General features: G+C 40.1%; 1 long non-coding RNA gene across 2 annotated transcripts in view; it reads left to right on the forward strand.

Annotated features, from left to right (window-relative positions):
- The first annotated feature begins 6350 nt into the window (after positions 1 to 6350).
- LOC121666926 overlaps positions 6351 to 17916 on the forward strand; it is a 51031-nt gene continuing 39465 nt past the window's right edge. For both annotated transcript variants that reach the window (XR_006016843.1, XR_006016844.1), the window contains exons 1-4: positions 6351 to 6618; positions 8689 to 8910; positions 9627 to 11201; positions 16450 to 16535. This is a non-coding gene — a long non-coding RNA (uncharacterized LOC121666926). The remainder of the gene's footprint in view (positions 6619 to 8688; positions 8911 to 9626; positions 11202 to 16449; positions 16536 to 17916) is intronic.

Genomic DNA, 17916 nt, shown 5'->3' on the forward strand with positions numbered 1-17916 from the left:
TGCCATCCTGTTTGCAGATTGTTTATTAGTGATCCAAAATAGCACAGGAGCATAATAGAAAAATGTCCAGGTATTTCTGCAATTTTCTGCAGCTCCTTTAGTGTCTTCACAACTAATTTTGTCAGGAGAAGCTGAACATTCTTTAGGGAGAAACCTTAATTATTACTTAAGCATTCCTCTACTAATATATAGCATCTGTCCTTCATATGTAGGCAGATGCCAAATATTTTTGTGTATTGCTGAGTTTTCTATTAAGATTTTCAATTTTATTATGATCTCCTCTCCTCTCCTCTCCTCTCCTCTCCTCTCCTCTCCTCTCCTCTCCTCTCCTCCCCCCTCCTCTCTTTCCCTCCCACAACAGAGAGCCTGCAGTACTCTTCTGATTATTATATAGCCATGTGAACTACAAAACATTTTTTTGTCAGAAGTCCTGTACAGAGGGCAGATAAAACCAGGCACTGTGATTCATCTAACGTAAATTTAGATAACCAGTACATACACACCTACCTCCAGAATTTTCAACTCACCAAAAATTTCCCAAATATACAACCCTAATGCATCATTCCTCCAAATTATTCTGTCTACTTCAGGACACCTTCTTCTGGAAAATATGTAGTCATCCAAGTGTTAGTCATTTAATTAGTTGAACCTAGGTCTGTGTGTCTCTTATTTGACTTTCAGTTGACTCGAATAATTTTTCTGTGTGGTCTCTTACCCCACAGACATCAGTCTGCAAATACAGCTGCTCTGCCTTGTGTTTTGTGTACAGCAAACTCTTTACCTATTCCTTATTTTATGTATTTCCTCTGACCCACCTGCTTGGGTTGCTTCTGAATAGGCTTTTATTTCACCTGCAAGTGCTTTGGCCTTTTTAATCCCTTTTGCAAATGCCTGGACCAAACAATGACTTCAGCCTCTAGTTCTAACCTCCCGTCCCGTTACCAATGGTCAGTATAGGATTTTCTGGTGAATTTTTCTCTCTTGGCAATGTAGAAGAAACTTTGGGCTTCCTCCTCCTTGCTGTAACATCAACCCCAGCCAGTGGCTTGGTTGTCTGTTTTATCACTGTGAATACAACTGTATATATCTTTTTTTTTCAGTCAATCTGTCACTTCACAACCTGGTCATCCAAGTGCTGCAGAGCCCAGGTGACCTGTTTACCAAAAATATCAAAACAAAGAAAACAAACAAAAAAAACCATTGCATTGAAAAAAAAAAGCATTTGATTTGGAAAAGATAGCCCATACCTATGAAGATACCTACATTTTTGTAACAGAAAATAAGATACAGAAGAAGAGAATTGCTTGGGCTGAAGGAAAAATTTCTCTGCCATTTGAAGTCACTGGAGACAGAAATCAATAGATCTCAGCTCTGCTCAGCTGCACTATTTTCTACAATCACAGAGTTTAGTTGGAAGAGGTATATTAGGTTTATCTAATCCATCTCCTTGTCATACAACTGCATTGTTCTTTACTGTACATTCTCCATTGCCTTTCCTGATTTAGCTTATAAAACCTGTAAAGCTTAAAATAGCAGGTTAAAGACAAGAAGTGAATAGTTAACTTAGGCTTATTCTATCCCTCGACTAAAATGCAGCACTAGTGCACTTTTCTCTAAGACTGACCTCTGTGTATTCCTCAGCTCCTCTGTGACATTGCATTTGCTTTACAGCAGTGAAAATACAAAATGTTTAAGCTGATTCTATTTGAGACAAGTAGATTGTCCCAGGGTTTTCCACCCATTTTAAAGAACACATATTTCTATCTATTTTGCTGAGTTACTCTGAGTGTAAAATAGCAGTGCAAAAGGAGAATCCCGTGGAAGAAAAACAAGGCTCAGGTAAAGTCTGGTTGTCAGCCAACATTGTAAAACATTATTCATATCCTGCATACAACACACAGCTGTTAGGGGCTCAGCATCTGGGAGCTGGGAGAATTTAGGAAAATGGTTTTAAATGACAAAAAGGACCTGCAGAAAGACTCATGAAAATGGTCCATGTAATAATGAGCAAAGCAGTTGCTGAGACCCTGGAGAGTTGAACATTTTGTAATAAAGCACTTGTCAGGTAAAACACCTTGGCCTTGTCACCTTGATCTCACCTGCTCAGATGTTACAGTGCTGCCTTTTCACTGACTCAGAAGATGACCCTGATTTCTACCATCACAATTCAGAGCAACATTTGTCCCTTGCACTGGAACACAAGCTGATTATTAATAAATTATTTTGCAAGTTTAACCTTGCAGCCTCTAAAAATTCTAGATTTGGGGGGTTATGAGTGAGAAAAAAAAAACCTCAGAAAAGGCCATATAACTAATGTATTCTGGCTTCTACCTACATCTTAGATCTTCCCATTCTCTACTGTTCTTTCAATGTCAGAATGGTTTCACTTCTGACGGTTGTTGGCATTCTCCTCCTTCTTTCAGCAAGAATATTTCTCTTGGGTCATACATTCACATCTTCTAGGTGCTTCTTTTTCAGCTCAGGCACTCAGAAAGTTTCTGTTTCCAAGTTTGTTTTAAAACAATTTTTTTTCCCCACTAGGGAATCTCTGATACCTCTGTTCAAGGAAGAAAGAGAAAAGGAAATCTCAGAAGGTTGTAACACAGAATGACACGATCACAGCTATTGCTCGCTCTTGCTCTCACCTTAAGGCATATGGAATGCAAATTACCCATGCAGCCACATGGCAGGGGAGATGTTATGGCACAACAGATGTAAGGGGATGAGAAGGTCCATTAAGACCCAATAAAATCATAAAATCATAGACACATAGAATTGAATAATGGGCTGGATTAGACCTTAAAGATCATCTTGTTCCAACCCCTCTGCTTTGGAAAGGGACACCTTCCACTACACCAGGTTACTCAAGAGATCCATCCAGACTGGCTTTGAACACTTCCAGGTATGGAACAGTCACAGCTTCTCTGGGCAACCTGTGCCAGGGCCTCACCACCCTCAGAGGGAGGAATTTTTTCCTAATATTTAATCTAAACGTACTCTCATTCAGTTTGAAACGATTCCCTTATTGTCCTGCCACTATATGCCCTTGATAATAGATAAAATCCCTCATCCTTACCCATGATGAGCATCCTATTTGATCGGGGATGGACTTCAAAAATCATCAAAATCACCAGCATCAGCTCAATGCAAATATTACATCAGTGCTTTGTAGGGCAGGCAAGAGGTTAGGAACTGCCTCAGAAGGAAGATAAAAAAATAACGTGTTATTACACAGCTCTAAAAATGGATGGTGCATCCACAGATTGCATATGGTATGCTGTTCTGATTCCCCATCTCCAAAGGAATAGAGGAGTTAGAGAAGCATTGCAGAGTAAGTAATAGATTCCATAGAGAGAAAATATGCACAAAATTCTTCTTCCTGGGACATAATGGAATGAGAGGAATATAACAAACTGTGCAGCACCTTAGAATAAACATCAGTTGAGGTCTTTAATCCTCTGCTGAAATTTGTAAGCTGAGGAATGTGTTTCAATATTCCTTGATCTCTTTTTTCATTCGAAAACAGTTATTACTCACAGTTACTAGTAATAACCATTAGAACAATATATACTTCTGCCATCTATAGGAATTAAGTAACTGTCTTTGAATGTTGCTAACACCTTTGCATCAATGATGGAGAAAAATGTCCAGTTTTGCACAAAAGGTCCCTTTTGGCCCAGCTACTATAGCTGCCCATAAGGATGCAGTAATTGAGGCACCTGGACCAATGGAGCAGTGCATGACTAACCCCTGTGTACAGCTGTGGTTCAGCCAACAGAGGGAGAGCTGAGGTGCCAGAGTCAAGCAGGTGTGGAGTACAGCCAGGCCTGTTCCTTGGTGTACAGGCATTTTCTTCCACATATTTCAAATTCCTCCCATTTCACTTCTCAGCAGACCCCTGGAATGAGTGGCCTTTCAAAGCCATGTGTCTCACTCCACTGACCTGGCAGCAATCACAGACACCAGCATCACAAAGTTGCTTTGTTGAGTGCTTCATAGTCATGTGCAAGTGAAGAATCCGAGCGAGATGGACTGGATCTTAAAGTTTCATTTTTCTCCATGGAAATGGTAGTAGGTTTCCCAATGGTAGCATCGACCTTTGCTTAGATTTTGATTATAAGCATTTGTGGAAGTAAAGGAAATCTTCTGGATCAACAAGGAGTCAGTACATGCTATTTAAATAATGCCTATAACTACAACATGTTCCAAATTATTTTGACTTTCTGAATGGAACAGTAACAACAAACTGACTGACCATTACATGATTTGGGTTAATTCTAGCTAGAGCAGCTAACACAACTCCTTACAGGTGAGAACAGATGAACAAATTCCAGCAAATAACAGAGGGCAGGCTAAGCCAGGGGGAAGCCTGGAGGTCTGGCTGCGCCCTCACAGTCAGCAACTCTGCAGGTACAAAGAGCGAGCTCCTCACCCAAGGGAGCCAGTCCCAAGCTACGCTGTAAAAGCAGGCAGGTGGAGGCAAAGAAGAATGAGGGACTCCCCATATGGGTTCCACAAGCAGGTTTATTGCAGGTGAAGGACCAGGGACAAAGAGCAAGTTTCAACAGAAGGTCCAGAGATTCTATACTCAGAGAGATCAGTGTGGAGAAAGGGGAGATAACCAATAGGGAAGAGCAATAGGGAAGGAGTCTACAGGGAATTAACCAATGGGGAACACTTGTAGGAGGGGTAAGAGAACAACCAGTGGGGCATCAAGTAACACAGAACTTTCCAGAACTAATACATAATCAACTAAGGGGATAAATATTTATGAACTTACGCATAAAACCAGGAGGGGACAACAGAAACCAATCAACTTGCAACAGGCAATCGGAGAAACAAAGGGTTGTGGGGACTTGCCCTCACCACAGAGGTTGTCTTTAACCTTCAGTGCCTGACCCCTAGAGTCTGGATTTTGTTGTTCCCTCTGCGGTCATTGTGGCCGCAGCCACTCTCACGGCAACAAATAACACTGTCAAATAACCCCAGAATTTCCAATTCAGGTTCTCCTTAACTCACAGAAACTCAAATCTTTCCAGATCTGGTGTGTGTTTTTCTACTCTGATGTAACTGCTCTTTCGCACATATTAAAATTTAACAGACTAACGTGTTGTGTTTGAAATTTTAATCTAGACACATAACAAAGTAAGACCTGAGTAGGAATGCAGAAGAACCTGCAATTTAGAATGCCACTGGAGCCGGATTTTAAGGGCATTTTTGTTCTCTCTGAGTTTCAGATTCTTAAGCATCTTTAACTATCTGGCTCTGAGTGAGGCTCTTTATATGCTAATGATAGGCAGATTAATTCAGTAGCTCACTTGGAAGATTTAAAGAGAGGAAGAGAAGACCTGCCTGCTGGAACACTGAACCCTGGGTACAGCTGTTCAAGAAATACAGCAAAGAACAGGTTTGAACACAAGAGAACATAATGTACGAGTTAAATAGGTTCTTTCTGAGCTTGTAGCAGACTCACTCTTAGCTTTCACTCCTTTCCAATTTGGCATCTGGCCCTTCTTAAAATTTCCCTCTACTAACAGCAGAACAAATTTAAACCCACTCCAGAAGTACATTTAATTCAGAGCTTGTCTTTTCTCTCCTTTTCTGGTAGCTGCTCTGTTGTCAAGCAAAATAGTACTGCCCCTCCCAGTAGAGTGAGAAGGATTCCAGCTAAATGCATTGCCCTCCACCTTCCAGCAAACATTCAGAGCTTTCTTCCACTAATAAGAGATTTATTTCAGCTGAAGAACATATCCACAGGGGAGCAACTGGTCCAGCTCATTTTCATGCTGATATATTTTCTTCTCTGGGAACTGCAGAGCAACAGCATCGCTGCTGCAGCACACAGCTTAGAAGCCACTAAAAGGCACTCCTGAAAACAGGTATAAAAGGTTTTCTGTCCCCAGATTCTCTCCTCTACACTGCAGTGTGGGGGGCCCTCTCTAGTCTGAGCCAGATTAATGTGCACCTTCAGAAAAGCTGTATTATTTCTGCTGTTTGACTCTCTGCAAATTTTACAGAAATCTAAATCCCTGATTTAATCTAAGAAATTCGGACCTCATGTCCAACTAAAAAGCGAAAATTTTCAGAAAAAATGGGATCAGAAAGCATCACATGCACTTTAAAAATCAGGGGAAGAAGATACAGCACCACAGTTGCAAGTTTCGTACAAGCGTGTGTTCATGGATTCAGATGGTGTCTTCAAGATCAGCAGTTACAAACTCATCTCCTGCACACTGTATTACTTGATAATAACCCACAAATGGTGACAAACCTATTGTCACTGCCTTGGATTACTGAGCAGAGGTCCACAGTCACACAGCTCTTGTTTTAAGGGTCCTCCAATTGCAAAAGGTTGAAAATCATTGTCACTGTGAGAAATGGACTGAAATAAGTAAAAAATGAGTCATTGTCTAACTGTTTCACATCTCTTTCTGAAGGCAACTTATATTGCAGCTGACAGAGAGTTAGTTTTCAGTAGATAAGAGCATCAACCAGATCCTTTGTGGTGTGACACAAAAGAAGCTTCCTGCTTGTAGAAGATCTCCAATGGAATGACGATATTTTAAATTTGAAGGGAAACATTGATCACAAATGTTGCTGGAACCTGAGAGTAAGAAAGTGAGTAAAGCCATGCTGAAATGGGCGCAGCAAAATCAATCAGTTTCTAAATTTAAAACTAAATTAATAAAGAACTGAATGACATTTCCCAAGTTGCTGCAGAAATCTAGAAAAAAAAAGCAGAGTAAATTAAAAACACACCTATTTCATGGACTTCCCTTCCCTTCCCTTCCCTTCCCTCAGTAACCTTACCACCTGTTGGCAGGATAGGTGGCATCACAACCATTCTTAAATCAGGAGACACCCATTACAGCTAGAGCTCCAGGCACACAGAGCTTCCCCCTCAGCTTGAATCCCAGCTTTGTTTTCTGTTTTGCCACAGAGCACGTCCTACAACTCCATAAAGCCAAGAGACATCTGCAGGTAAAGATCTCAGAATCACTTGCTGTAAAGTAAAGAAATGCTGGAGCAAAGTGTTTTCAGAAAAGACAGTTTCCACTGTATTAAAAAAACCACTGAATTTAATGTGGTTTAGGGCAACTAATAAAGACAAGTGATATTGCAATAAACCTATTTTTTGAGCTGTTCATCTTTCTTTATCATGGAAATGGAGAAAATATGAACAGCATATTCATGAAATATGATGCTGGAATGTGATCACTGCATTAATAATAATCATTCTACAAGCTGTATTTAATTAACTTCAAGAACTGGAATTCATTGGGGGATGGATTTCAACCACATTCACTCCACTTACTGGTATTGTATGTGATGTAGAGATATATCAGTTCATTTAGTACTTTTCAATAGAGAATGTGAATCCCTGCACCATTTTTGTTAACAAAAACACACATACAAACAAAAGCAAACACGAAACCTTCCGCCTGACTGGGTTTTTATCACTGAGGGTGTACCAGCCATCATTTCAACGAGCCCATTAATTTGTGATGGTGGAATTATCTGTTTTGATCCATGTCCTAGAAAAAGTCAGTGGAGAAAAGTAAACTCTTTCCCTTAGTACCAAGGAATCCTGAGGAATTTTATCCATGTCCGTTCATGAAGTAGGCAGTGTGCATCCAGGTTGTCTGCAATGGCATCCCAGGCAGATTTGGTGCTCCTTCCCTCAGAAATCACAAGTGAACCAAGGTGCTCCCTGGGCTGGATCCTGCTCCCTGCACACCTCTGGAGAGGAAGGTGTGATGTTTCACCTAATTCAGAATACAAGATGATTTGAATGCGGCTCATTTTTCTCTCTTCTTGGTGGTGATGGTGTTGTTGTTATTTTTGGGTTTCTTTGTTTGTTTTGTTTGTTTGTTTGTTTTTTCCTGTATTTCCATCTTTTTCTGCATCTACTTAGGCTGCTATAACTAGAATAAAACTAGAAAGAGAATGAAACAGCCCTGGAAAAAACATGGTCAGATGTCAGTGGCAGGAATTTGCAAAACCCCGCCATGGGTGAGGCTTTGACCCCATGAAACCCCAGGTCCTGTGAAGAGATACCATCTGACTGCTGCCACTGCTGCCATGGGATGTGGTTCATTCCTTGGAAACATGAACTATTTCAACTCAGGACAGTCTGACAGGCAAGAAAATAAGTTATCACAGCTTCGTCCTTTTCCTGGGGAAAAAGGATGAAGAGTAATGTGGCTCTTTTCACCAGAGTCTGTTCTATTTACAGACTTTAACTTTTCTTTGCTGTTCCATTTCAATCCCATACAAACAATTATTAGAAATGCAGATTTATTTTTCCAAATGTAATTGTGTTCTGTAAACCACTCAAGTGCTGCTAACCATGACTAATGTTAGCTGGCAAGGCTCAAAGGGGCAGCAGCTCTTGGAGGTAGATGTTTGTGGCATTTCCCTTGGAAAAGAAATACAGAGGCTGAAAAATTATGCATAAAGTATTCCTTACACTCCCCAAAACACTCATTTGCCATTGCTACCTACAGGAAAAACAAATACACACTGAGGAAAAGCCTCCTACATGGTACTCCCTTTATAAGAAGGTTATGAGGACACTATAATTGTAGTAGTGCTGTGCAAGCTTTTCAACCAAGGACTTACCAGTCACTGCCACCCAGTAATTACAGTAAATTCAGTTTGCCTCTATTTAATTTTTTTACTTTGCAGACTGGTACTGCAGCAGTGAAAAAGCCTATGTGGCCACAAGCCTGCAGGAGATTGATGTGCAAAGCAAGATGAAATTGTAAAAAACAGCAGATTCTTAGAGATACCATATGCAGAAAAATCAGATAAAATAGGCAAACTGCCTTCTCATCACAACAGTCTTCCTTTTGTGGGTATCTGGGCACAGTCAAAGCTCAACTGATTAAATGTAGGCATCTGTATCAGGTAAGCTGGATCACATCTTGGATTTCATTGCTTGTTTAACAGAACAAAATTTCTAGGAAAATAACTTTTACAATTTGTATTTACCTATGAACTTAAAAAAATAGATATTATATTGAAATACTTTACGAAGAAATATGCTGAAATTAGTATTAAGTTCAGGACATTCATAACGTATAATTACCTTAAAATAGCTGTACAAACTGCACCTATGACAATTGTTATTAAAAAGAATTGTTTTATTTATTTACTTTTATTTATTTTTTTATTTATTTATCATATAACAATTTGCTTGCCATAGAAAAACTTTTCAATTTCATAAATACTCTTTACAGCTGGGGTTTGGTACATGCTAGAATGAGATCCCTGCCAGTGTGAGGACCTGGCTCCAAAACCATCCTTTGGGTAATCATTGTTGTTTGTCAAGTTAATTGTTGATCCAAATGTACAGAAACGTGAATATGCTGGCTTGTTTATAGCAGTAAAGATGAGTGAAAATCGGGGTTTTTTAGTTCCCAAATCTGTCAAGTTTTGTGAAATCTCCATTTTATAGATGAAGAGGTAGAAAATATAGTGTCTTTTCCAAGGTTCAATGGAAGGTCATATATGAACCATCCATTAAAAAGCATTTATTTTATAAAAAATGTTCTAGAATTACTAGAATTGTTCTAGAATTACTTAATTCTCTAATCACTTTGTCTGTCTTTTTTCTTCTACAGTTTTCCTGTTGGGTCTTGTCACTGTGAAATATTTGAATCTTTCTAGGACTACACTTTCTTTTTGAATATTTGTACAAGGAATTACACAAGAAGTGCTGGAAGTTAACAGTGGTTTTTTGGACAAGAAGATGATAAATAGCATTGAGAAGAATCCTGATTAGAAATCAGTTTTATTGCCTCCCAAACTTGCCAACTCGCAAGTTCAGTTGTTTCTGGGGAAGTGTTTTAATGACTTAAACAATATGCAAAAGAAAGACAATATTGATGGCCCTAATCGATGTTGTTAATCACTCCAGGTTTCCAAACCGGGGGACTTGAGAAGTACGAAGGTTCCCTTATCAGCTTTGATTGCAGCAGCGGTTTAGGAAGGAAATGGCCAATTTTTGCCTCAAAACAGACATTTTTAAACTCTGGAAAAAATCTTTTTGAAAACTTTAACCACAAAAAAAAAAAAAAAAGATCAGGTAGGAAAACATTTGTAAACTGAGCTGCAAAGACAGACAGTTGAGAAGAGGAGATAGACACAATTCCTGTCTGAGGGGTGAAATGAATTTCAGGGGTGTAAGTGAGATGAGGTTGAACTGTATCCACCCTTCACTATAAAATGGGAAGAGATTTAAGGCTCCCTAGACTTCTGTCAATTTATTATGTTCATGTTTGTTAGTGCTTCTCTTTGAAAAATGTTTATGGTGAGGTTTCTTAAATGTCTATATATATAAATATGTATTTCTGGTTTCTTACTCTGTAATTTCTTCATTTATAGCTGGAAATGTTGCCAGAAACAAGGAAAGTAAAACAATGTGATACAAAGATTTAGTTCAGGCAGCTCATGGAATTTGGAAAGGTCACAGAATAAAGTACAGAATAAAACTGGAAAGAAAATAAAACTCTCCAAACCATAATTTGAGCATAAAATGTAAAAGAACTTTTAGGCATGCAGCTCTCATACTGTAAGCTGATCCCAAGTACAGTTTGATATGTCCACTATCAGAATTTCCTGTTACTCAGAATTCATGAGATGTGAAAGTGTGCATCTGTGGAGATCAAACGTAATGCTTAAAAAATTCACCATCAAAATGTATAAATAGTCCTGCTATTTATACCAATTGCTTGGAGTTTTATCATCAGAACTGCGGCACTTACCATTGTACACATCAGAGACCAAGGGAGACACGTAAATGTTTTGAATAGAACATAGTTCATTATGGTTCTTTTAATCCATAGAGTTTTACGAGCTTTAGAAGGGACTCCATATAAAATTAGACCTCATTCATCCAAATAAAATGCATTGAAATAAAATGGGTGAATCTCAGTGAATATTCAGCTCTGCAGTGCTTTTGCACTGCTCAAGGATACACTGCTGAAGTCCTTGCTGCTAAATAACACCCTAATGATTCTTTCTGTCAGCTAAAAGTCTAAAATATAAAAATAACTGTAAATATTTTTCTGTCATTACAGGGGCAGATCTCTATTAAGAACAACACAACCACTGTGCAGTGTTTACATATTTATTTTAAATGCAGTAAAGACTTTCCTCTAAACTGAAAAGAGCGGCAATAATCTTTTATACTCTAGGTAAGGAGCAAATTTAGGTGGAGTTTCTGTTTGTTGAGCCTCCCAAATGATGGATGTTTAATAAACTCTCAAGCCTCCCAAATTAAGAATGTTTAAATACAAACAAAATACTCAGATACAATAGATGGGATTAATTTAATTTTATGTGTTTCATATTTTAGATGCCTCTTTTTAAGGTAGTCCCTCAGTCATTTTTATTTGTAGTCAGTGGAGAGAAATTGAAACTGGGATTCACCTCATCCCACTGCAGAGGGTAAAACCAGTTCAAATTATTTAAAAAATATAATATTTCTCATATATGATAATTCTGTTCAAGTTCAATGGTTGTTAAAGACACTAAACCTGGAGTCTGTTGGAGTGTGTGGAGCTTCATCCCTTTATGCAAAGCCACGATGATTCACAGCAGAAGGTCTGACTCAGGGATTTCTAAAAGTCAGTGAAGTCAACAAATTTTGAGGTTAGCATGGTTTGGGAGGACTGAAGATTTTATTTACTACAGCAGTCTAGTTTACCTCACAACTTTCATCACACCCCACTTAGAGCAGAGAGCACTTTAAAGCTCCACAGCAAACTCTCTGTAACAGATTGGTGGTGTCAGCAAGGTGTCACACACCAAGGTAACACCAAACAAAGCTGCACTTACAGCTCCCTCAAGGCACTTATAATTAACGTACAGGAGCAGTATTCTCCGTAAGAGATCCCATTCGATGCATTAAAGGTGTTTTAATGAGCAAAATGCATGAACTTTCCAATTTGCTGCCAGATTAAACCTTACTTTACTTTGCTGCCCATGATTTCCTCCTGTACAGTCCCTTTTCTCATCCAGGTTCTTATGTGGAGTTTGCACCACGGAACGGATTTGCATATGTCACAACAGCTTCATTAAAAAGCCACACTGTTCAGGCACACAATCTTAATGAAGGACAGATGACAAGGAAAGGACCAGGTTTACCGTTTCATAAGAAGAGCAAACAAAACCAAGCTTTTGGTGGAAATTCGGAAGAGTTTTAGACTGAGCTGTCATCCCAGTAGTTTCACAATCAAATTTCTAACTGTTCCAGTGTTATCATCATCATGCACTAGATTCAAATAGGGGTTTATGATTTGCTCTAAACATAGTTAACACTTCCTTGGACTCACCCTATTTGGGGCAGTATGTGAATACAGGAGCTCATCTGCTTAACCATGAGGCAAGGAGCACCTGATTCCCAGTGTTTGTCAAGGTTCTCTGAAAAATTTTGTTATAGGATTATCCCAAAGGCCCAGGACTCAATCCTTTTGCCTGTGCATAACCTGTGAGGTTTATTTTTTTTGGCAGATGTGTGGTATTTCCCAAAGGAAAAAAAACATGCAGGACTTTTACAAGTGTGTGATTTCCCTTCAGTACTTGGACACTTGGTGCATAGAGTCTGACTCCCAACACATGGAGGATAATGATGCACCTGCTTTCAGTGATTAACACAGGGCACTGTAATCATGTGCAACACCAGATATCCTCATGGACCGTGAAGCTCCTACGTTTCAAGCCCAAAGATTCTGCTATGAGTGTCATCTGAGTCATGTCAAGCATTTCAAAGCACTGCTTCAAGAAAGAATTCCAGAAACATCAAAAATGCCCTTTTGTCCTTCAATTCAGAGCAGTTGTTTAAAACAAAAAAAAAGAAAAAGAAAACCAAAGAAACCAACCCAACTAAACAGCAGCAGACCCTTAAAGCAGTAGCAGTTTTTCCTTTCTATGAGTCCTTACCTTAGCTCTTTCAACTTTCAGGGACAGTTTTTTTAATTCCTCTTATGGATGAAATAGGTGTTTGTACTTGTAGGAGGACAAAATTGTCCACTGCTGTAAGTGTGCAACCACAGGCAACTAACAAAGCTTCTTTGATTTTTCTGTCATATGTCATCAAGCTTCAGCACTTGCTTTAATCTCTGCTGCTTTCCCCAGTGCATCCAAACATTTATGCCTTTGTTTCCCTTCCCCTTATGTTTTTCTTGTTTTCTGGCTGAACTTCTGCTTCTGCAGTGTAAGCTCCAGGCTTGGTGCAGACCTGGTCTCAGGCACCAGCTCTAATTATATAATTAAGTCTAGGCAATAAGAAGCAAGCAGTACTTTCAGTTTATTTGCTTTGTGAGGAATCACACTCATCTGGGTCAAAATGACCTGACAGATATTTCTACATGCCATCTGTTTCTGTAAAACACATGCTTCTCAGTGCAATGTTACCCCTTCTCCTCGTGTTTCATTCCTTATCCTGGACTGCTCTTTGATGGGGTGTTTTGCAGAGGCCAGACCCTGTAAAAGCCTTGACACTAGGAAGACACAAAGGCATTAAAATTTTTACTGTCTCGAGAGAGAGACCCTCTCAGTACATCATGATCATTGGCGTCATTAGTAAGATTGCAAGGATTCGGAACATCTCATGTTGGAAGGGACCCATAAAGATCATCAAGTCCAAATCCCTGCTCCATGCAGGACTACCTAAAACTAAACCATGTGACTAAAAGCACTGTCTGCACACTCCTTGAGCTCTGACATCATTAGCATCCTCACAGTTCAACAGAACCATGAACATTCATTCTATATCGTGAAGAAAAGCAGTATCTAAATATGATCAAAACTGAGAACACCTTATTTACTCTTTCTTCTTGCCTCAGCTCCTTCTCAAGGTGTTGTCCCTTATGCTGCTGCCTTCACTTTCTTGGTGTTCCACTTGAGAGCACACAACCCACAGCTTTCCTAAAACATGGTCATTGCCAAGCTTCTGTTGGTGGGCAGCACTTGAATTAACCCTGTTCTGAATTGTGCCTCACAAAATTCATGGGAATAGGTGTATGTCATGTACCAGTGGTTTCTGAGCTTCAGGCTATAGGGTAAAGGCTTCAATTACAAGGGGAGCACCTGTCCTCCTTTTATCCTTTTACTGGTGACACCGATGCCGTTGGACATTATCTTCTAGAGGACAACCTATATTAAGAACCCCCCAGGGCTGGGGTCTGCCAGACCGTGCCTGCAGAGCTGAGATTTCAGCATGTACAGTACCATGATAAAGCCTTTTTTAATGTGTCTTTGGCCACGTCTGAGAAGAACACACAGTGGCTGAAATCACACTCCTTCAAACAGCAGCTGTTCTAGATGAACTCCTGTTTTCTCTGTGGCATTCTTACCAATAGTTTACCTGGTAAGGACAAGTTTAAAAAAACCCCAAACCATTTAAAATTAAATTCCATGATTTTAGTTTTCTGGAATGACCAGGTCTAGTGACCTGGTATGCATTATAATGAGGGCTGCTCTGAGGAGCCAGAATGAACCCAGAATCTGGGATCACAAGCTCTTCCCCAGCTGGAGCAGCTTTGGGAAAAGAGAAACGGAACAGGATAACCAAAGACTTGCTGTGTCAGAAAGTACTTTTGGATCTGTTGGCTGTGATGGCAAAGCCATAGCAGCTACCACAGTCCCTGGCCTTCTGCATGGGCAGTGGTTTTCTTCCTCTACTGCTCTGCAGCTCAGGGTTGTCACTCTGTCACTCTTCATGAGGCTGCTCTGTAACCAGGAGCACAGAAATGCAAGGTGGATAGAAGAGAAATACAGCCCTTTAAAATGAGCAGGGAAACAGAATGAAGTTCTCCAAGCAGTGTAGCCAAGGAGGTGGGAATATGTGTGATATGTGTGGGAGCAGAAGGAGAAGGCATGTATTTTTAAGACAGTTTTACTATCAAAAGTAGAATTTTGTTTAATCTGCCCTCTCCTTCAGCATCCCATTCAACCAGTTGGTGCTACAGCACACCAGATTTGGGGTTTGCTCTTTTTCTCACCATCCTTGTATGTGTCTTCTACAGTTTCTACATCTTTCCTCAAGTCTGTGTTTGTACTTTGCCTGTTTTTCTGTGTTTCTATCAGCTGTCTTCTCTTGTGTCTTATTTTTTCGCTCCCTCATTTAGTTTCTCTTCTGTCTTTCTGACTGACTGTGTTCTCCTGGCCTCCTTCCAGCTTTGCAGCAGTATTTGTCCTCACAGCATCTTGCAAGGTTTTCCTTGTGCAGCTAGGTCTTTTCTTTTTCCTAAATTATTAAAAATTCTAGGCCTTTTCAGACTTCATTTTCAAGTGCAATGTTTTCAGGTGTATATCTGAGACACTCCCATCAACCTCTGTTCACCTATTAAAAAAACAAACAAACAAACAACTCTTGCTGTAGAGGTGTTGAATAGAAAAACACAATTTGCCTAATAAGAAAGAGAAGAGCAGAAGGTTTCTCTAGGGGAAGCAACTCAGTCAAAGCAAAGACGCACTTATAAATACATCTCCACCACTCCTCATTTTGGGAACAGTGACTCAGATCTCCCAAAAGTAGACACCTGGTGACTGATTGGTTGAATTTACCCTCCGAGATCTGCAGGATCATTGATTCCCTCTCTGCTGAGTTAGACACTTGGTTTCCATGTAGACATTTCCATGCAGACCCTTCTGTTGTGTTGTCTGAACTCGAGACTGAACCCTGCCCACAGAGTCCATCAAACTCACTAAATACCTCATTCCAGATAAGGTCTTTCAAATCCTAGACATGTTTCAGAAGTCAGGAATGAAGTGGCACATCAGGGCTCAATTCAGGCACAGACACAAAGGGATCTCATGACCTTTGAGATACCCTGGGGTGTCCAAAGATAACCAGACAGGTTTGGCAGATGCAGCATTTAACCTACAGGAGACCTACGTGTTTTGAGATGTCACTGTCAGGTCAGGGAGGGTAACTCCAGACATCTCAAATGCTTATGCTCAGTGAAGCTGCACTGTGGGCACCTAAGGAAATCTATATTAAAATTAGACAAGTATTATAAGCACCATATCTCAGCTTTGACGACATGACAATCCTTCCTCTCCTCAGTCAGCACACATAACTGTGCTGCTCTCACCTCCTCTCTTGGAGGATACTGCACAGTTTCTCACTATAATCATCTACAAATAGTAAGTTATAATTATGAGGGTGGTGAGGCCCTGGCACAGATTGCCCAGAGAAACTGTGGATGCCCAGTTCCTGGAAGTGCTCAAGGCCAGGTCAGATGGGGCTTAGAGCAACCTGGGATAGTGGAAGGTGTCCTGCCTATGGAAGGGGGGTTGAAATTAGATATTGTTATTGTATATTGTTAGATATTGAAGGTCTCTCTCAACCCAAACCATTCTATGATTTTATGATTTTATGTTCTGAGTTGTTGGGTTGTTTTTATATATATATATGTATATATGTTATCATTTCAGCACTGCATCATGAGGCAATACTTCAACCACTGACTCAAGCTGAGGCTGGATGTGCAGCAGTGATCCTGTTTTTCAGACTAACAGCTGTAGGTATTTCCTTCCCTTCCTTGCCTTTTTTGAAGATGTGAGCCTTCCTATTTCTTTGTTCTCCATGTCATCCTGCTCATACCTGATTTCTTTCTAAAACATTGTGCAATGTCCCCATCGAACACCTTCCCAATCTGTTCTCCATAATTTCCATTCAATCCAGAGGCTGCCCTCCTGCTCAGTCTAGTTGTTTGTTTTTTCCTGATAGTCCTATTCCCAAGCTTTCCTGTCAGAAACCCAGTGAAATTCTGAGCATGATGCAGTGCTCCATGTCTCTCTCACTTTATGGAACACAAACAATTGTGGCCAAAATCCACCCATGAGATGTTATTGAAGAATTAGATATGTCTTGAAATTATCATTGTTGATAGTTGCCGAGCTTTCCCATACCAAGGTCCAACTATTCTTAACACTTGTGAAACAAATTAATATTTGTACAAATTTGGTACTGGGCTGATATTATTTCTTACTAAAATGAGAGTACAATCATCAAAGCATCCATACATATTCATAGAAAATATTCAGATCCAAGGATCTGAATATTTTCTCTTTTGGGTCCCAGTTTACCAGCATCATTTTCACACTTGCAGTTGACCTGTCCATTCCTTGAGCTGGACTTTATCACCTCTTAACTGTCCTCATTTTGAGCCTCTGCGAGTCAATAGTCTCCAAAGATGGGCTTAGGTTTTACATTTTCATGCCTCTTTTTGTATTTTTCTTTTTCTGTTGAGTATCTTGGCTAGAGGAAGTCTTTAGCACTATGGAGATGAGCTTGCATTTAATACTGATGTCCCTCCTCAAGCCAATTGCAAATGACTAGAGCTCTTTGATCTCCTGAGGGAGAGAATTTTCAATAGTTACTTACTTCAGCCCTATTAATTCTCAAAGTAAAATACAGACTTATCTTGGACTCCAGGACTGGGGAAGCAGATCCAGATGCTGAGCCTTAAGGAGTTAAGAAAACCAGGTTGTTCAGCTGAAATATCATGCTTGGCCTTCCTTTTGTACTGTAGAGAGTATACTCCTGGTCTGGCTCAGGCTTAATAAGTGGGGCTTTCTTTGTTAGAAATAGTCAGTAAAGCCACAGTCACCTGAGACTGCCAGCCCTGGGAAGGATTCTGCAGTGAGGTGGCTGCAGAGGAAGTGAAGGACAACCAGTGCCCCAGGTCTGCTTCTGGGATCAGTCACACTCATCCTCCAAAGCTGGAACATCCAATGGTCTGCACCTTCCTTTCCCACCCATGTCCTGGCAGCAGTCCTTGCTTTGCCATTCCCATGGGGGAAGTGAGAGGTCACAATCACAAAATCACCTCTTTCAGCTGCCACTGCCGCTGGTGTAGCTGAGCAAACTTCTGCCTGTGTATGGAAGGAGTCGCAGAT

The sequence above is a fragment of the Corvus kubaryi genome, unplaced genomic scaffold (assembly GCF_017639235.1).
Source record: "Corvus kubaryi isolate FWS band 111438036 unplaced genomic scaffold, C.kubaryi_AGA036_p1.0 37354, whole genome shotgun sequence".
Lineage (NCBI taxonomy): Eukaryota > Metazoa > Chordata > Aves > Passeriformes > Corvidae > Corvus > Corvus kubaryi.